Source organism: Dryas octopetala, chromosome 2 (assembly GCF_963921425.1).
Source record: "Dryas octopetala chromosome 2, drDryOcto1.1, whole genome shotgun sequence".
NCBI classification, from domain to species: Eukaryota; Viridiplantae; Streptophyta; class Magnoliopsida; order Rosales; family Rosaceae; genus Dryas; species Dryas octopetala.
Genome location: NC_141367.1, coordinates 10,712,858 through 10,727,823, shown reverse-complemented (window position 1 = coordinate 10,727,823; position 14,966 = coordinate 10,712,858). Strand labels below are relative to the sequence as shown.

The window sequence follows — 14,966 nt, the reverse complement described above, 5'->3', positions numbered from 1 at the left end:
AACTCTAGAGGAGAGACACAACATGGCTAAAAAACTGTCACCAGCTAAAAAACTTATCTCCGGTGGAGCAGGACATGTGGCAAACACAGCATCCCAATCTGTACCAAACTGCTCAAGCAGGATTCACTTCTGCACGAGCAGAAATGCAGTCAAATTGGAGTCACACACAACAAATACGCTACACATTGATCCCTTAGCTTACACAAAATACAAATGATAATACTATACAACAAAAATGCAATTATGGATGAGGTAAATATATTCCAAGTGAGGTTTATTTCTTACTGTTCTCGAGCTCCTCAAAAACATTCTGAAGCGCGGTACTGCCTTTCATTTCCACTCCTCGTGCTATGCTAACGGATCCTGAACAGAAATTCTTCATTTTAAAGGCTTTTTTACCCAAATAGCACCTGAACTACAGGGGGTGTGCTCAAATACCACCCAAACTTTTTTTCTTGCCAATTTACCACCTGAAATTATTAATATGTGCTAATTTGCCACCTAACATCCATTTTTCTGTTAAATCATCAAAAAATTTCCCAAACTTCCCATTTTGCCCTTGAATACAATAAAAAAATATTATTATTTTAAAAACTTTTTTTAAAATATAATTAGAAAAAAAATTAAAAACTAAAAAAATAGAAAATGGAAATACCCTTTTTTTTAGGGGGTTTAATTAGATTTTTTTTTAATATTTAAAATGCTTTTTTTATATAAATGACGAAAATACCCTTGAAATAAACAGAAAATTTAACTAAAATGACGGTAGGTGGTAAATTGGCCAATATGTGAAAGTTCAGGTGGTAAATTGGCAAGAAAAAAAGTTTGGGTGGTATTTGAGCACACCCTTTATAGTTCAGGTGGTATTTGAGTAAAAAAGTCCATTTTAAAGCATGCCCAAATTTCTATTTTTGTCACTAACGGCCATTCGATAGTATAATTTCCTTGGGGGAAACTGGTCAGATCTGTTAGAAAACCAAGATACAAACCACTTAGCTGAGGAAGCATGCTGTTATTCACTGTTTCTTCACTGTCTGCTGGCTTTGTGATTACTTCTTCCATCTTTGATCATTTATATATGTCTAGTCTTCTGAGGTTCACCAGACCTCTGGCAACAGAAGGAGAGAATAAATATTTTAAACTGTGACATTTCTGAATAACCAATGTTGTTAGATTCTGAAGGCCTCGAGTTTGCATTCCTTCAAGTTGAGAGATTGAAGGTGTTTCTCCTGACTCTGAGATTGTGACAGCATGCTCTTCAAAAATCTCTTTTAGTCTATCACAATTGCTCACTTTTAATGTCGTTAGTTTCTGCAATCTATTTTGCATATACGTTGTTACCAAACCCAATAATTGGTTACAATCAGATACATCCAGTTCTCTTAGTTCACAAAAGGAGTTGGGTGGAAGTGGGTTGTTCCACATCTGATCGATGTGGTTCATCTTGCGAATTTTTAATGTCTCCAAGACTGGAAAATCAACCTGAAAATACATTGAATTCTGTTAATACATAGTCTAGATCGACAATATATGTCTCCCAAACTTAGCAGTCAAGAATCTAGATACATGTTTTTTATTTATTTATAATGTTAATTAATGCATGTTCATATATATACTCAAGTAATGATGAATCGAAATTCGAAATTGAACTTGAATAGTTTCAAGGTAAGAAACGAAGATTAATATTGAGTCATTTATCTAAATGGAATTAAACACATAGGGATAATGGCGCAAGTGCCACCTGTGGGAGACAAACTTCCGTATGTGTGGAGAGAAAGATGCCGCATCGAAGATGTGAGAGACAATCGATACAAGGAACTGATTTACTTCAATTATTTATTCATTTCAAAATCATTTTAAATGCAACCATTAAATGCATTGTCCATGCAATTAATTTTTTTTTTTGTCCCAAATAATTATGCTATATATATATGTGTGTGTGTGTGTCAGTGTGTGTGTGACATCTTATACTAGCTATATATATAAGTGACATTCTATGTTTTTAAAACATTGTAAATTAGGACTACACTTAAAAACTTTATTTCACATAATTAACCACCGATTCTATGCAATCATAACTGTTAATTTGGAAAAAAAAAAAAATTATGGGTATATATATATATATATATATGTATGAATGCATGCATGCATACTGATGGTCCATTTTTAAGGTTTCTATTAATGGATCATTTCTGCTAAAAAAAAAAAAAAAAACAGACAAATTATGAGCCATTTAACTATTTGACTAAATAGTGATGATTTCAGTGTTTGTTGAAAACTCTGTATTCCACCAATTTATTTGATCACAGTTATATCATATTGACAAGTTTTCTGTTAACTAACCGGCATGAGTAAACGATGATGTCTCAAGAGTCCAAAATCATATATATATATATATATATGTGGAGGAAATGGTTTGAACATGTAGAGTGGGTTTTTGAGTCATGTGCATACCTTTTCATCGAAAAGATGGCCTAGGCCGATTCCTGTGGATGCAACAAATGTTTTCATGTAAGGAAAGTCGGCAAGCACCAAACTTCTCAGTGATGGCCAGTTAAGAGTGCAATTAGGATGATGCAGAACGGATGGCGGAAAAGTTCATGCAACAGCTTGATCGTTGCAAACCCAAGAAATTTGGGAAATTATTTCTACTAGTCGGAAGGTTTGGCTTTGAAAGTGGCACTAATGCATATCGTTTCGAAGGAAATCGCGAGACGAGTCAAACTCATTGCTTGCCATGATATATGGGCTTTTTCGGCCTTCTGAGGTCGTTTAAGGCCTCAAAACTGCATTTTAAACTTTTAGACATTTTATTTATTTTCGTTTATATTTTATTTGGGTTTGTAATTACCCGTGGGCCTTAATTATAAGGTTGTTTGCACCCTAGGGTTTCTTTAAGCGTACTTAAGCAATTTTACAATTGCTAGCCGAATTATCCTATTATTTTATCAAATTAATTATTAAGGTTTTCTCTCAATTTTCTGATGGATTTCAGGGTTCTTGTTCTTTTAGGTTTACACTTGTAAGCCTTGGTTGATTGTACTGCATCATAGGAGCAGCACAAAAAGTTCTGAGGCGACTTAAATCGACAAGAACGAGAGTGTTTACTTGAGATAAAACGATGTTGTGTGTAACCTCTCCATCTCCACCTCCTGCATTTTTGGCAATAATGTCTTCCATCCCCAGGAAATCACTTATATTCATGGAGTCTAGTTTGACTAGACCTTCAGCAATGAAGAGTGGGAACACATATCTCAATTTATTAAATTTGAAAACTTGGAGTTTTCTCAAGTTTTGAAATGCAAAAATGTTTTGAGAACATGAGGCAACATGGGTAGATCATTCAACTCCATTATTTCTAAGCAAGAGAATGTTGCAGTAGCATGCTTATCTTTGATTTATAGACCTTCAAAGTCAATTACCGATTCCAGCAAGCTACAATCACTACAACAATAACATGCCTTTCCTTCTGATATATAACAGTCCCCTTTCTCTCTTGGACTGACTGTTATCAATCACAATTATCCAATAGCCACAGTGCAGCGACCAAAGCAATGACAGTCTAACAGGATGGGGTCGGTATAGCACTATCCCAACTTCAAGCCTATCCGTCCTTCCTTTATTTCCAGCTACTGTGTTTTATTTATTAATTTGGCTGCCAATTTGCAGGCAGAAGTCAGGTCTTGTCGGCTGGATTCATGACTTATGTTGGGATGCGTCTGCAGTGGATCACTGCTTCTACAAATATCTGCACTTCCACTTGGTTATTCTACTCTCTTGCTGCATTGGATCTTAACTGCTACATAGGTGCCATTCCACTCTAGCCTGCATGTCTAATGTTGCAGTGGAATTAAACTGTAAATGGCTATGCGATTCCATTTGGGCCACCATGTCTCATGTTGCAGTGGAATCCTCCCCTCAATCCAAATCAATAATCCATCCCTTTTTTCCATTATTTTTACCTTTTGATCTTCTCTTCTGGTTGGATGTCTGGGTATTTAAGGTTTTGGGGCTTTAGGTATTCCCTCCAGAAAAACCGAAACAAAACACCTTCAGAGAATAAAAATCATTCACATGGTGTTCCCTAATCAGAAAAGATGGGAAAAAGAAAATCCTTTTTTAGTGTTCACTTTGTCGAAGAAGAAGAATGCTGACAGATATAGGGATTTGGGTGTTCCCAAAAGTTACAAATTTTTCTACAGAAATCAAACCCTATAATCAAAATCCCAGAAGTCAAACCCAAAGGAAAACTTAAAAAAAGGGAGAAATGATACCTTTTTGCTGTCGGTGTCGAGAATGACTTGGGTTTTGTCTTCGCAGAGAGGGTGGTGATGGAGAGAATTTGGTGTGGGTGTGGGTGTGGATGTGGGTGTGGAGGAGAGAGGGGCGGAGGGATTACGAGAGAGATAAGAAAGGAGAGAGAGAAGATAAGGGAGGAGAGTATAGGGGCGTAGTCTAAATGGAAGTTAATTGGTAAGTTTTTATTTTTTAAACCAGCATTGATATTCATGTCAAGTCAGTGCAAATAATAATGGACTGTGGCTTCGACATTGCGGGACCCATTCTGGTTAAATTAAACTTTTCAATTAATAAAAAAATTATAAATATGAGAACTGTCCATTTTTAAATACACAGTAATTCATTTCTCTCAATAAATATGTTATACTTAATTGATTAATTAGAGAGTAACAATCCAACCGTTACTTTTGGATCCAAAAGGAACTTGCAACTTTAAGAGTCACCACCAACCCAACAGTAGTGACAAATGTATATCAGCCTTCACTGTACAATCACAAAAGGGGGTTATTCTTGTAGTGAGTCTCTTACTTCAAGTTCTTCCAGGTTCTTTAAGCTCTCCTATACCATATTGGATGAGAAAATACCCGACCGTTTTCCACAGCTCACGTTCACAAATCGTAACTGACTAAAGGATTTAACCTATAGAATTAATGTAATTATATATGTAATTAGCTGACATATTCTAATTAAGTGGCTGACGACATTTGTGTGCACACAAATCCCCGCAAGAAATATATAATAGATGTTTGAAAAATATAAATTAGTTATATCATATTGTTATATTTATTTGATCATAGTTAAATGACTAAATAATTTCGGATTTGGTTGATTTTTTCCAAAGATGATTTTTGAAGTGCATGTGGCCTAAAAAATGGATGGTTTAGATTATCCGATTAGTCATGTGGTGAGCCTAAAAGAGTGGTTAGTTTCGTATTAACTTACTAATCAATTAGCTTTATAGCAGACCTATATATATATAGGTCCCTTCAATTGAGGAATCCCTCAAATAATTTTATTGAAGGGATGGCTCATAGAGCCTACTTCACATAATATTTCAACGATCCGAACTGTCTATTTTTTTATGTCTCTATTCAAATTAAGATTATTTTTGCAAAAAATTAGACAGATCGGAAACCATTAAGCTATCTGAATTTAATCAAATAAATAGACGAACAAAATATTTTCCATAAACACTTGAAATAATAACCATTTAATCCAACGAGTAAATGATTTCTGATTGAGCTAATGTTTTGCAAGGATGATTCTTTGATGGAGAGCTAAAAATTAATGTAGACAATTCTAACCATCATCAAAATAGAATGTAGAGTGAGCCCCACAAGAGATCTTTTATTCACCCTTAAATGAGAGATCCCTTAATGAAAGGGGCATGCATGTATATACATATATATACACACACACATGCCTCTTCCGTTAAGGGCTCCCTTAAATAATTTTATTTAAGGGATCCCTCGTGGGACATATTGTATTTTAACGATCCGAGCCATTTTTTTTCTTCTTAGGTTTGTATTAAAAGATCATTTTTACAAAAAAAAAAAAAAAAAAAAAAAAAAAAATAAACAAATCGAAAACCATTAATAGCTACCATATCGATGAACAAAATAATTTCGATAAACATTCTAAATGGTATACCATTTTATCAATTGATTAAATAGTTTCTTATTTATCTAATTTTTTGTAAAAATGATTCTTTAATGGACACCTACAAAATAGACATTCTGATCTTCAAAGTACATTATACAGTGGGCCCAAAAGAGATTCCTAAAATAAGTTTATTTAAGGGATCCCTTGTTAGATCCACTCTGTAGTTCCATGATCATAGCCATTTATTTTCTAATTCTCGATTAATTTGAGGATCATCCATGCATAAATTAGACAAATCGAAAATCATTTAACTATTTAACCAATTGATAAAATCATCATTATTTTTAGTGTTTAACATTTGTCTGTTTATTCGATCAGAATTATATAGCTCAGTGGTTTCTGATGTGTCTAACTTTATTGTAGGGTAATTCTTGAATGGATCCTAGAAAATAGATAGCTCGATCTAATTATATATCGAACTACAATGCAGAGTAGATTTTACAAGGGCTCTAAAAGAGAAAGAGAAAGAGAAAGGAGAGGTGGGAGTAGGAGCAACGGGCCTGTGAGGAACAAAGGAGTCACCGCCCCCCCCTGGAAATACTGGGCTGAGAGAGATAGGGTTGAGGAGAGAGAAGAGAGGGTTTAGGGGTGGCGGCTAGGGTTTGTTAGAAAACTCAAACCTATTAATCTATTGGGAAAAGATTTCTTTCTCTATTTTGTTATAATTGTTTTATATAACTTCACACCATTCACTCTACATTTTAACACTACAAGAAAAACATATTTGGGCGACCACACTTTGGGCGACGAACATATATTCGTCGCCCAAAGCAATTTCGGGCGACGAACAAGAAAATTTGTCGCTCAATGTCATAAAGGTTTGGGCGACGAACATGTTCGTCGCCCAAAGAAGGTTTGGGCGACGAATCACACGTTCCTCACCCAAAGTAACTTTGGGCGACGAACACATTTCGTCGCCTAAACATTAACAACAAACAATTAATTGAGAAATACATTGGGCGAGGAATATACATGTTCGTCGCCCAAAGTGCCTTTGGGCGAGGAAAACGAAAATTTGTCGCCCAAACTTACTTTGGGTGACAAAATATTTCGTCGCCCAAACTCATTTTGGGCGAGGAATATACATATTCCTCGCCCAAAGACACTTTGGGTGACGAAATTATGTTCGTCGCCCAAACTATGTTTGGGCGAGGAACCTGTTCGTCGCCCAAATCGGTCATCCTGTTTTGTGACGAATTGTGAGGTTCCTCGCCCAAGAGAACTTTGGGCGACGAAATTTGTAGTTCCTCGCCCAAAGTGAGAATACTTTTTTGTTTACAATTTTATATATGTAATAGCATACTATACGATTGTATTTCCAAAGATCATAACCATTCATTTTTTAATTCCCCACTTAAGGATCATCCATGCAAAAAATTAGCTCAATCGGAGATGTAGAAGTTAGGTAACGGTGGTTGAACTTATGAACGATTGTAAATTTTCTAATACGAATCGAAGTATGAGATGAATTCCGATTTAGCCGATTTTTTGCAGGGATGATCTTCCAGTATAAACGAATAGAATGAACGGTTCCGATCGTTGAAATCACATTGTAGTCTTCACAAATTGTTGAATCACCAAAATTTCTACCCAAAAGTTAATATAAGTATACTCTTCAAGTGTATTTGTATGTAGAAGATCACTTTTGTATTGTGTTTTTAACGATCCGAACCGATCATTCCTTAGTGCCTCACTCAAAGATCATCCATGCAAAAAATTAACTCAACTGGAGATGTAGAAGTTAGGTTTAGCATTTAGGATGTATGAACGATCTTGATTCTTATAATAATAATCGAACGGGTAGATGAACTCCGATTGAGCCGATTTTTTCCAGGCTTGATCTTTGAGTATGAACATATATGAAGAATGGTTCTGATTGTGATAATCACGTTGTGGTCTTCACAATTATTGAAGCTACAAGGTTTTAACGAAAGAGTTGATATAATTTTATTCTTCAAATGCAAAAACCACTGATTTATATGTAGAACCTTATATGTCGATTGTGTTTTTAACGATCTGAACCGTTCATTTATTAGTTTGTCACTCAAAGATCATTCCTCTAAAATATTAGGTCAATTGGAGATCTAGAAGTTTGGTATTGGAGCTCGAACGTATGAACGATCATGGTTCATAAAAAAATTCAACTTTGGGCGACGAAATGTAGCTTTAGGCGACGAACAGTTCGTCGCCCAAAGCCTGAAATTATGGCGGGATAAAACGGTGCCCTAAAGTCAACAACTTTGGGCGACGAACATGAATTCGTCGCCCAAAGTGACTTTAGGCGACAAATTAACACGTTCGTCGCCCAAAGTCACTTTGGGCGACGAATTCATGTTCGTCGCTTTAATATACTTGGGGCGACGAATTCATGTTCGTTGCCCAAAGTCTTTAAATTTATACCCATTTCTGGGTTCACTTCAGTCAGCTCACTCACTCGATCCTCACCCTCGCAGCGCCGCAGTCTCTCACCCTCGCAGCGCCTCCTCCTTCCCTCAGCTCTCACTCCCTCCTCCTCCTCCTCCTCCTCCCTCCTCCTCCTCCTTCCGCCTCCTCCTCCTCCTCCCTCCTTCCCCGAAACCCAAAACCCCCCCCCATCGGCATCCCACCCCCCGCGAAAACCCACCCCCCTACCTAAACCCACCCCCCCCATCGGAGACCCACCCGCCCCTCCCCTGAAAATCCACCCTCGCACCCCCGAAAATACCCACCCCCGCCGAAACCCACCCCCGCGAATACCCACCCCCGCGAATACCCACCCCCGCCGAAACCCACCCCCGCGAATACCCACCCCCGCCGAAACCATCCCCCCCCCCCCCCAGCCGAAACCACTCACCCAAAACCCCCCCCCCCTCGAAGCCGAAAGCAGCTCAACACGTACAGAACAGGTTTTTTTTTTTTTTTTTTTTTTTTTTTTTGAATTTATGGTATTTTCTGTTTTTTTTTTTTTTTTTTGGTATTTTCTGTTTTTTATGGTATTTTCTGTTTTTTATTGGTATTTTCTGTTTTTTATGGTATTTTCTATTTTTTATTTTATATTTTCTATTTTTTATGGTATTTTCTGTTTTTTATGTTTTCTAATATTGTGGATTTTGTACTTATTGTGGATTTTGCATAAATTGATTGTGAAATTTCTGATTTTAGTGGTAATTAGTTAATGTTGTGGGTTTTTTTAATTTAGTGGTTTTGTTGTGAAATTTGAATTTAGATTGATGTTGGGCTCATATTTGACAATGATTTATTTTTTTGGTGAAGGAAGGATAGTGTTGCATTTGTTGTGAAGGATAATTGCATTTTTGGTGAGGTATGTGTTTAATCTATCTTTTAGTTAAGTTTTTGTATGATTTAGTATTTAATATTTCATATATAATTGTATTAAATTTTTGAGTGAATTAGTTTGTATGTTAAAATTAATTAATTAATTTGTATGTTTTTATATGCTAAAATTTAATAGTTTGTTTGTATGCTTATATGTATATTGTTAGATTAATTATAATTTAGTTTGTATGTTACATTTAGTTTAGTTGTAATTGCAAAATTTTCGATGACGTAGTCCAGCACTCCTCGAGTACTGGGTGAGGTCATGTGGCACGAAGCGCTTGTGCGAAGTTATCAATCGATAACTTTGTACATTTAACTAGTCGTGCGAAGTTATCAGTGGATAACTTTGTACACTAAATTTAAATTCACCTTAGACCCGTTCGAGAGTCTATTGGACGCGCGCATGGGCGCTTGGCGTGACTGCGCCCCAATATGATTCTTGAATTGTCCAAATTACCCATGGACAGTTTGGGAGTGCACAATTATGTGTTGTGGTTAGCGGTTCATGTGATGTGGTTTTGATCTGAGAAAATTTCGGCAACATCTCCTTATGTGTTCTTCGAGTGCATACTAGATATTTGTTTTAAATATCTACGTCGTGCACTTGGAGAACCATAGGGAGATGCTGCCGAAATTTTCCCAGATCGAAACTACGTCGTGTGAGCCAACAACCACGACACATATGTGCATTCTCGAATGGGATAGGGCCCTTACCGGAGGCATAAGGAGACGAAGAATGGTGACGCATCGTTTTCTAATTGTCGTGTAATATGGAAACAGGCATCATGGACCGACAGTGGATACGTAATACGAATCGTGTTAGTGATGAATATTTGTATGGGATCGAGTCATTTATCCAAGTTGCACAGGAACATGTCAATGCTCAGAATAATATAAGGTGTCCGTGCCGGAATTGTAACAACTCTTTATGGAAGACAGTGCGTGAAGTCAGAATTCATTTGGTGAGATATGGGATGTCACACAACTATACGACATGGTATTATCATGGTGAACCGAGAGTTTATGCTTCGACGTCCTCGGAGACCCGAACAATTCTGCAGCCTACTGAATCTGTTGCTGATGATAATGACCAAGTGATGGGCATAATAAACGATGCTTATCCATATGCATCGCTAGATCACGAAGTCAGTCAGGATGATACAGAGAGCGATAATATGGATCAAGATGATGGGTTGCCCGAAGTCCAAAGAGAAGAGTTTGATAAGTACGAGAGATTGTTGAAACAAGCTCAGCGGGAATTGTACTCTGGTTGTGAAGAGTTCTCAGTGCTAACTGCTGTTGTGGAGTTAATGCATTGGAAAGTACTTAATCAACATTCGAATCGAAGTTATGATCAGTTGATGGGGATTTTGAAACGAATGCTTCCAAAGAACAATCATATACCTGAAACCCATTATCTTGCGAATAAGGTGTTGAAAGATCTCGGTTTGGGATATGAAAAGATTCATGCATGCAAGAATGATTGTGTATTGTTTTACAAAGAACACCAAGGGAAGGATAAATGCCCTGTGTGCAATGAACCGAGATATAAGAACAAGTCTGTAGAGAGAAAGAAACAGATTCCGCAAAAGGTGTTGCATTATTTCCCACTTAAGCCAAGGTTGCAACGATTGTACATGTCGACACATACTGCAAGTGACATGAGGTGGCACAAAGATAAGCGGGTTGAGGATGATGTGATGAGACATCCTGCAGACGGAAGCGCATGGAAAGAATTTGACAAGATATATCCGGATTTTGCAGCAGATGCACGAAATGTCAGATTAGGACTTGCTACTGATGGATTTAATCCATTCGGAAATATGAGCACATCTCACAGCACTTGGCCAGTGGTCGTGGTTCCTTATAATTTGCCTCCCTGGAAATGCATGAAAAAAGAATTCACAATTATGACGCTATTAATTCCAGGACCGCAATCCCCTGGCAAGGAGATCGATGTATATTTGCGGCCGTTGATTGATGAGCTGAAAGAATTGTGGCAAAATGGTGTGCCGACATATGATAAGTCCACCGAAACAATGTTTTCCTTGCGTGCGGCAGTCATGTGGACAATAAATGATTTCCCAGCTTATGGGAATTTATCAAGCTGGAGCACCAAGGGTTATATGGCATGTCCTATTTGTAATAAAGATATAACTTCCGCTTGGCACGGTGGTAAAGTATGTTATATGGGCCACCGAAGATGGTTGCCGGGGGATCATAAATAGCGTCACAGTAAGAAGGCCTTTGACGGAAAAAAGGAGATGGGCGTGAAACCTAAAGAATTATCTGGTGATGACATCTTTAGGCAGTTGAATAACTTAGAATTTGGCCGGATTGGTAAACATCCCTCTAACAAAGAACGAAATATGCCAAGGTCACCTGCACATCTAAATTGGACAAACAAGTCGATATTCTTCGAGTTGGAGTATTGGTCCAAGTTGAAAATCAGGCACAATCTCGATGTAATGCATATTGAGAAGAACGTGTGCGAAAGTTTGGTGGGGACAATCTTGGGCATTGAGGGAAAATCAAAGGACACAATTAAGGCTCGACAAGATTTGCAAGAAATGGGCATCAGGAAACATTTGTGGTTAACGAAGAAGGGTGATAAAATGATAAAGAAACATCCATTTTATACCATGAAGCCTGTGGACAAGAAAGAATTCTTAAAGTTTCTTGCATCGGTTAAATTTCCAGATGGATACGCGGCCAATATCTCTCGAAATGTGAAAATCGACTCTGGAAAAATTTTGGGCTTGAAAAGTCATGATTGTCATGTTTTATTGCAACGTCTGCTTCCGGTGGGTATTCGAAAGTTTTTGCCCGAAGATGTGGTTGAACCGATTGTTGGGTTGTCGAGGTTCTTTCAGCATATCTGCGCTAAGACGTTGCGCGTGTTGGACATGTCAAAATTGAAAGATGAGATTGTGTACATCCTATGCAAATTTGAACAAATATTTCCACCGGCCTTTTTTGATATAATGATTCATTTAATGATACATTTACCGCAAGAGGCAATTCTTGCTGGGCCGGTCAGTTATCGGTGGATGTACCCAATAGAAAGGTAACAATTTCTAAACTATTTCATTACTATTCTCCAAGTTCAGCTCTATGTTACTCATAAAAGTTTTCTCACTATGTAATTACATTTGCAGAATGTTGGGTAATTACAAAAGGTACGTCCGAAACCGGGCACGCCCCGAAGGCTCCATAGCAGAGGCATACATTGCAAATGAATCCATCACGTACTGTGCAATGTACCTCAGCAGTGTTGAGACGTCATTCAATCGCCCCCAACGCAACGACGACAGTGGTGAAAAAAATGAGACACTTTCTGTCTTTTCTCAAATTACACGACCATTTGGCGAAGCCCCTAAATCAGCTGTTGAATTCTCGAAACACGATATGGAGGTGGCTCATTGGTTCATACTCAACAATTGCGAAGAAGTTGACTCTTTACGCATTGAGCATGAGGAACTAATGAAGCGCGACTATCCAAGATGGGACATGGAACGTGTACAGAAAAAGCATCGGGAATTGTTTCCTAAATGGTTTAAGGAACATGTAAGTGATTACTGACAATAATGATCAGTTCGTTCATGTGTTTGTAAATTTTTTGTAATATATTAATTCCATTGTCTTTTAACAGATGGAAAAGCTGACTGATGATAATTCGCCGTTATACAAGGAGTTAATGAGTTTGGCGAGTGGTATTCAATGGGTTGAAACGTTTTCTGGATGTAATGTGAATGGAGTCAAGTTTTTAACTGTAGAACGAGATGCCATCTTGAGCACTCAAAATAGCGGGGTTTGTGTAGAGAACTTGGACACTGGCACGGTTGATTTCTACGACAAGCTGACGAGTGTACATCAAGTCTTGTACTCGCATCGCTTTCAAGTTGTGTTATTTAAGTGTCATTGGTTTAATACAGACCCGAATAGGAACAACAGTATTAAACTCGATTACGACTTAATATCTGTGAATACAAACACTCGATGGTATGAGAATGATCCATTTATTCTTGCCACAATGGCAAAACCAGTATGTTATCTGGATGATCCTAAGGCGGGTGTGGGTTGGAAAGTAGCTCAGATGATTCAGAATCGAAATATATGGGATATTCCGGAAAAAGAAAATCAGGATGACGTGGCCTATCAAGAGGATTCATCTTCGACCATACCTAATCCATACAACAATGATGTTATCATACAACAAGTCGAGATACATGACGTTCCTCCAATTGAGATCGATGCCTTATCAATTGATCTTGGGCCACTTCCCCGAATTGATGTTAATGATTTCATCGATGATGATGATGATGATGATGATGATGAAGATGATGAAGATGAAGATGAAGATGAAGATGAATATGAAGATGATGATGTTGATGGTATCGATGATGATGATGATGAAATGAGTATTTCTAGTGGTGATTCAGATTAGTAATTGATAATGGTGATTCATATTAGTAAGTGATAATGATGATTCAGATTAGTAAGTTATTACTTTAGTTTTCTTTTTTACTAACATAAATATTTATTGAATTGTGCAGATGAGTTTGATCTCGAACAGGGGTGGATCTCGGAGGTCCACTTCAGCATCTATGTCCGCCCCTGCAGCCCAGCCCGCCCCTGCAGCCCAGCCCGCCCCTGCAGTACAGCCCGACCTCATAGCCCAGGGCGACTCGACCCCGGCGATATCCCCAGATCTCTCATCTAGTACTGGGTCTGCGATTCAGTCGGCACGGAGGGCCCGACGGGGTCACCGTTATGGTGCATATAATAATGTTGCATCATCCACTCGTACTGCCTCATCATCAGAGAGTAAGAAAAATGTTTTCACATCACTTGTGTTTATGTTTAATTTTATTTAGATGTTATAAGATTACTGTGAAATTAATATGTTATATTTGCTTTTCTAGGTACCAAAACCACGAGGGGGATAAGTAGAGGGTTGAAGGCGTCGCGAATCACTCGCACGACGAACGAGAGGATTCGAATCGTTCTTGAGCAAGGTCACCTACGACCGAGCAAGGAGGTCCATAGTACTTTCGCTTCCTTTGTCGGATCGATTATCCGTGGTGAATGCCCCATGCTTTTCCCCAGTTGGGAAAAGGTTGATGACGCCATCAAGAGGAGCATTATGGGCTCCATTTCTGTGAGTATATTTCGATTAATATAAAATGATTAATTTGATCATTTCTAACAATTTGATAATTGCATTTTTTTCAGGTAAACTATGACATTCGGATGGAGGATCCGGATGTGGCTAGGTATATGGAGAAGTTATTGAGAAAAGTGTACGCACAATGGAAGCACGAGCTGCACAGAGAATATAACATGTTTGGATCGGCAGATGAGGCATTGGCCAGCCCTCCTCCGGAGATGGCAGCTCGGCTTGATCAGTGGCAGTGGTTGTGCACTCATTTTCAGAGTCCGGAATTTTTGGTATGTTATATCATTTTAGGACTTCAAAATTATTTTTTCTTATGTTATTCCTTTATTGTGTATACACTAATATGTGCATTTCCAATTTGCTTAATATTTAACAGAGGAAGTCGAATGCCAATCTTCAGAACCGGAAAGCGCCCGCAAGGATTGATCATCATGGTGGTTCCATGCCCTTCTCATACCGGGTGGAGTCGTATAGTCAGGTGCACTATTATTTAATTTAATATATATAT

At 37.9% G+C, this 14,966-nt stretch overlaps 1 protein-coding gene and 1 pseudogene across 1 annotated transcript in view; both read left to right on the top strand.

Annotated features, from left to right (window-relative positions):
* The window catches only part of LOC147293023 (26S proteasome non-ATPase regulatory subunit 12 homolog A-like), a 45,146-nt gene that overhangs the window by 11,612 nt on the left and 18,568 nt on the right, over positions 1-14,966 (top strand). The window lies entirely within an intron of this gene.
* LOC147293026 (uncharacterized) lies at positions 9,896-13,630 on the top strand (annotated as a pseudogene).